Here is a 6,892-nt window from a genome sequence, read left to right as displayed (position 1 = left end):
TCCCCAACATCGGGAACAATATTCCTGCATCTAGCCTGTCCAACCCCTTAAGAATGTTGTAAGTTTCTATAAGATCCCCCCTCAATCTTCTAAATTCTAGCGAGTACAAGCTGAGTCTATCCAGTCTTTCTTCATATGAAAGTCCTGACATCCCAGGAATCAGTCTGGTGAACCTTCTCTGTACTCCCTCTATGGCAAGCATGTCCTTCCTCAGATTAGGAGACCAAAACTGTACGCAATACTGCAGGTGTTACATTCAATATATTACCTTCACCGACAAGTTTCCGAGAGGGCATCATTCATCATAAACCTAACTAGACTGGTCACTTCAATAGTCTGTGCCTACAAGAGCAGATCAAAGGACGGGTGCATTGCTGAATCCTACCAGCACTTCCTCCATCTGTAGGGTAGTTCAAGAGTTTGATGAAATTCTTTCTACTAACCTGGATGAATCTAACATCAATAAACTCTCCATAATCTGAAAACAATCTACAAAAAAACAACATTTCTGTTTATACCCAGTCCTCCACTCTGAGAAATAACTCATGTCATCAGCACAGCACTGTGGCTTCTGTGTGTGCGATCTACAAATTGCATTGCAGCAAACAATCAAATCTTTGCAACACACCGGAGCCTGAAATTTGTAATAACTAGAACATCAATATTTGAAGTTTAGTTTAGTTTAGTTGCAGTATTTGTAGACTTGTCTGCAGCATATGACACTAAACCACAGTACCATGAAAGCCAAACTGCAACAAACACTACAGGACTCTCATCTTGTCCAGTTCATCATGAAAATGACGGAGAACCGTTGCTTCTTCATATGCCTGAATGGTCAGACCAGCCATTGGAGAAGCCAAAAGTATGGTCTACCTCAGGGCAGTGTTCTTGCCCCAACGTTGATCAATATATACACCAATAAACAACCCATCACCCCGAAAACTAGGTTGCTTCTGTATGCTGATGAATTATGCATCGCAACGTAATCCTCAGACTTCAACCAGATTGAGACCGTACTAGAGGCTGCTCTGCAGAATATGACAACATACTACCAACAGAACGCTCTGCGCCCAAACCCAACAAAAACGCAAAGCGCAGCTTTCCACCTCTGGTACCTGGATGCGGAACGTCAACTGCAGGTGCGATGGAATGATGTCCTGTTGGAACACTGTAAAGCCCCAAAATACCTAGGTTTGGTCCTCGATCGCACGTTATCATATCTCTAATATGTTCAGAAAACCAAGGCAAAGGTTAACACCCGGAACAATGTCATGGAACAATTGGCAAACAGCTCATTTGGAAGTTACCCAACAACAATCCGCACTGTGGCCCTGGTTCTCTGTTTCTCAGTGGCTGAACATGCAAGCCCCGTCTGGAGCCGTTCTAAACATGCACGTAAGGTGGACTCTGCATTGAACACTGCCTGCAGGAAATCCACAGGATGCCTGAAGCCGACAAAGGTTGACTTTAGATCTGTACGAGCTGGCTGGCATCGACAAACCATCTCGAAGACGTGATCGGGCTGCTGCAGTAGAACACTTCAATGCGGACACAGACCCCCGCCACCCCTTGCACAATGACCAACATGCCAAGAAACGCCTGAAGAGTCGGAACAGCTTCATGGAACAAGAGCCAACTGTTCCAGGCACCAAAACCAAACAACAGATGGCACCAGGACACCACCTGCCTTATACCACCTGGAAAGCCCTAAAACACCTCCACACTGGAGTGGGACCTGACGAAATGGGGCTTCTCGAACTCTGACAAGTGCAGCTGTGGAGAGGCACAGACAATGGCCCACCTAATGACTTGCAGCTGAGAGGCATGCACTGTGGACGATCTCGGCAGTGGCACAGATGTGGCACTGGCTGTGGCAAAGCGATGGCAGAACGCTGTCTGACACACAAGCAAACAAAGTTTAGTTTATAGATACAGCAAGGAAACGGGCCATCCGCCCCAGTGAGACCATGCCAACCATCAATTACCCATCTAGTTCTATATTATACCTCTTTTGCATCCACTCCTTACACACTAGAGGCAGTTTACAGAAACCAGTTAACCTACAAACCCGCACATTTTTAGGTTGTGGGTGGAAACAGAGGCATTCTGAGGAAACCCACATGGTTACGGAGAACGTTACACTCCACACAAGCAGCAAAGAGATCAGCATTGAATCCAGGTCTCTGGTACTTTGAGGCAGTACCTCTAGCAGGACTCCATCAAGGTTAGTAGGTGCAGCAAAAGCAAGATTATCTCCCGGCCACACATGATTGATCTAGAGTTTGAAGAGTGTTGGCCAGGAATCGAGGTTGTGAGAAGATGTTTAGGCTTAGGTTAATATGGTTATGTCATATGTCAAAGGAGCAGAATTAGGTCATTCAATCTATCTTTCCCTCTCAACCCAATTCTCCTGATTTCTCCCCATGACCTTTGACATGCATACTAATCAAGAACCTGTCAATCTCCGCTTTAAAAATTCCCAAAGACTTGGCATCCACAGCCATCAGTGGCAATAAATTCCACAGATTCACCACCCTCTGACTAAAGGAATTCCTCCTCATCTCCTTTCTAAAGGTACGTCTATGCTGCCTGGTCATGGACTCTCCCCTGGTGGAAACATCTTCTCCACATCCACTCTCTCCAGTCCTTTCAATATTTATCAAGTTTCAATGAGGTCCCCCTCATCCTTCTATGGAAACTTAGAAAATAGTCTATGCCTTTATTCCTACTACCAAAGTGCATGACTGCTGAATTTGTTATGCTGTCTTCCATCTGCCACTTCTTTGTCTATGCTCCCAACCTATCCAAGTCCTTCCACAGACTCCCTGCTTCCTCTATACTATCTGTCCTGCACTTATCTTTGTATCATCTGCAAACCTGGTGACAAAGCCATTAATACCATTATTCAAATCATTATTATATAATGTAAAAGGAAGCGGGCCCAACACCGAGCCCTGCAGAACACCACAAGTCATTACAACCAGCCAGAAAAAGCCCCTTTCATTCCCCCTCTTTGCCTTCGGCCATTCAGCCAATCTTCTTTCCATTCTAGTATCTTCCCTCTAATACCATGAGCTCTCATCTTGTTTAGCAGCCTCGCAAGTGGCACTTTATCAAAGGAATTTCAAGAAAACAACATCCTCTGACACTCCTTTGTCTCTCCTGCTATTTACTTCCTCCAAGAATCCCTACAGATTGTTCAGGCAAGATCTCCTTTTCACAAAACCATGCTGACCTCAGCTGTCTAAATACTCAGAAATTTCCTATTCAATAATAGACTGTAAAATCTTACCAAGTCAGGTATACTGGGGTATATTGAAAAGCTTTATGCTTTTCATTGGTGCATGGTCAGTGGCAATGTGGTGTGGGAGAACGTCTGGGGCAAAAACCATACAATAATATTGTGTTACTCAGTAAAATCTCCATCAAATGTAATTATCTGTTTCTCTGGGGTGGAAGATTGCAACCTTCACATAGTCCCCCCTGTTTCGACAAATGCAATCAACCCGGTGTACACAATCAAATAGGATCAAATAGAACAAGTTGTCCTGCAACTTTAGGCTGTGCATGCCATACGCAAGAAGAAGAAGATGATCTGTTTCTCTCTCCACAGATGCTGCCTGACCTGCTGAATATTCTTGGCATTTTCTGCTGTTAGTCCATGCAGCTGCCACTGCTGCAGTTGTTCACAATCTGTCATACAATTACATATACTACACTTGTAATGCTTTTCCTATCTTGATCAGAAAAAGTGATAGTAATGGGAACTTATTGAAGATTTAAAGTCTTGTATGAAGCCCACTGTTTCTATTTGTTTTATAGAAAAATGAGACCCACAGTCGGATTGTATCACCACTGGCTAATTTGGACAGTCTATACTTTAGCTAGGGAATGATTAAAGTTGTTTCTTCTCGCCATATCTGATACATTTATCTAGTTGGATCCTGAGAAGATATTCTTCATACTTCAGTTTACTTGTATTTTGTATATTTTGTATTTAGCATTTTTATTATTTTATGATAGCCTGGTATCCAGCTACACTGATTTGCAAACACCTACGCTGTCTGGATGCTTCAATTTACTAAAGAACTTCATCTACATGCTTTGCTTGGCTGCTTTAAACTTACATTTGCAAATAATTTCAGAACGTAGCCATGAAAGAGCTGCATCCTCTTGTGGTGAGAAAATAACAGTACAAGTACAAATTGAAATCAATGAAATGAATATTTATTTTAAATGTGTAGAAAAGAACTGAAGATGCTGGTTTAAATTGAAGATAGACACAAAATGCTGGAATAACTTAGCAGGACATGCAACAATTCTGGAAAGAAGGAATGGGTGATGTTTCGGGTCAAGACCCTTCTTCATAGAAACATAGAAAATAGGTGCAGGAGGAGGCCATTCGGCACTTCAAACCAGCACCGCTATTCATTATGATCATGGCTGATCGCCCCCCATCAATAACCCGTGTCTGCCTTCTCCCCACATCTCTTGATTCCACTAACCCCTAGAGCTCTACGTAACTCTCTCTTAAATCCATCCAGTGACTTGGCCTCCACTGCCCTCTGTGACAGGGAATTCCACAAATTCACAACTCTCTGTGTGAAAATGTTTTTTCCCACCTCAGTCTTAAATTTATTCTAAGACTGTGGCCCCTGGTTCTGGACTCGCCCAACATTGGGAGCATTTTTCCTTCATCTAGCTTGTCCAGTCCTTTTATAATTTTATATGTTTCTATAAGATTCAAGATTCAAGATTCAAGACTCAAGATTCAAATTGTCATTTGGACCCTTGAGGTCCAAACAAAATGCCGTTTATGCAGACATACATTACAAATAAATAGACCCAAGACACAACATAATTTACATAAACAACCATCACATTGCTGTGATGGAAAGCCAAAAAAATTGTCATCTCTCAATTTGCAGACTCTCCCCCCCCCCCGATGTCAGAGTCAAAAACAAAATCCCAGGCTGGCGATGGCGATTGTCCCGCGGCAACATATTAAAAATAAAATTGAAATTGAATTAAAAATGGTGCGACTTTAAAAAAAAAAAAAGGTGTTAGAGCCCAGAAAGTGCACGACACAGTCCCGCACCATAAATGCCGCGCGGGGAGGATGGCACCATAGCTCCAGCCAGCTCTTCCTCCATGTTCATCGGGCGGTCGGGGCCTTCCGATTGCCCGCAGCCCCGAAAAAGGTGGCTCGATGTTCAGGCCCTCACGCCGGGCTGGTGGAACTGCCGTCCGCCAGACCCGACAGTTGCAGCCTCCTCCTCCTCAGCGGCGGGACCTTCAGATCAGGCGCCTCCACCACCGAGTCCGCAGCTCCCGAGTCCGCAGGCGACGGTGAGGGCAGTCGTCGGCACCAGAGTCCCCGGTCTGTCCTGTTGGCGGCCGCCCGCGTTGTAGCCCCAAACGCACAACGGAGACCCGTCAAATGTTGGTGGTGCAGCAGGTCCAGGGTCTCCGGGCTCCAGACGGCGATCCCCCCTCAAGAATGGCCTGATGTTTGAATTTATCTTATTGGAGGACATGGATTGGCAATGTTTAGGGTTGGGACGTTTCATTCAGTTTTCAGAAGGAGAAGTGATAGCTCTATTTTCCCATTCCGTTGTCATCCGGCAGGCACATCCTTTAATCATCAGTGAGCAATGCCAACTTGCCAACCCAAAATAAACCGGATCTCACCCTGGAGTGATCTAACCAGCAACTGCTGGAAGGAATTGCCCGAAACCTACTAAACATTATTCCCTTATCAAGTATCTGTACACTGCGAATGGCTCGATTGTAATCATGTATTGTCTTTCCGCTGGTTGGTTAGCACGCAACAAAAGTACTCGGTACACATGACAATAAGCTAAACTGAATTGATCTGAACTTGAACAGGAATATTTCTGCAGAACAAATCCCACAAGTGTCAAAAAAATGGCTGTTTGACTACTGTTGGGGAGAGGTAGGGGCCAAGAGAGATGGGGTAGTTAGCAGAGGAGAAAGAATGGGCAAGATGAGGGGAGGCATCAAGATAGAGGGATGAAGGGTGGGGGCTAGAAGCACCAATTTAGTCACTGCTTTTAGTGCCCACAACGTGGCCTCCTACATATTACATAGAACAGTAAACTGCAAGACCAGGCACTTTCATCCACGATGTCTGTTCCAACTTGATGCAAACGAACACTGCACATCTGCCTGCATGTGGTTTATATCCTTCAATTCCTTGTCTGTTCCTGTCCCTCAATTCTCTGTCAAAATGTCTCTAAAAAGTTACTATCATATGTGATTTCATCACTTCTCCTGGCAGCATGTTCCATGGCTCACTTTGTAAAAATTCCCACATAAATCTCTTTTAAACTGTCCCCTGCTCACCTAAAAGCTATGTCCATTTCCACCCTAGGGGGGAAAGGCTCTGACTATCTAACCTGTTTATGCCTTCCATAATTTTATACATATCTATTAGATCACACTGCAGCCTCCGTCACTCTAGAGAAAGCAATCTCCGTTTGTGCAATCACTCTTTATACTGTCGGTAATACTCTCTAATCTCATTTTAATTGCACCTTCTCCAAAACCTCTTCATCAATCCTCGGAATGCAGCAACCAGAACTGCATGCAGTATTCCAAATGTGCTTAAGCAAAGTTTCATATAGCTGCTATATGGCTTCTTGATTTTTATACCCATCATTTCCAATCTCAACTAATGAAGGCCATATGCCTTCTTTGCCACCCTATCTATTTATATTGTCACTTTCAAGGAGCTATGGACTTGCACTCTATCATCCTTCCTTCCATCTTGAGTAAACTCAACGCAAATTGGGTGACATCTTGACAGAACACCTCTCTTAATCCTGAGTTTCCAGATGTCTGTAACTTTAATTCTCCCAATCCGACTTCT

The sequence above is a fragment of the Leucoraja erinacea genome, chromosome 15, assembly GCF_028641065.1.
Source record: "Leucoraja erinacea ecotype New England chromosome 15, Leri_hhj_1, whole genome shotgun sequence".
Lineage (NCBI taxonomy): Eukaryota > Metazoa > Chordata > Chondrichthyes > Rajiformes > Rajidae > Leucoraja > Leucoraja erinaceus.
The sequence above is the reverse complement of the archived record's forward strand: the minus strand, read 5'-3'. Positions refer to the sequence as shown.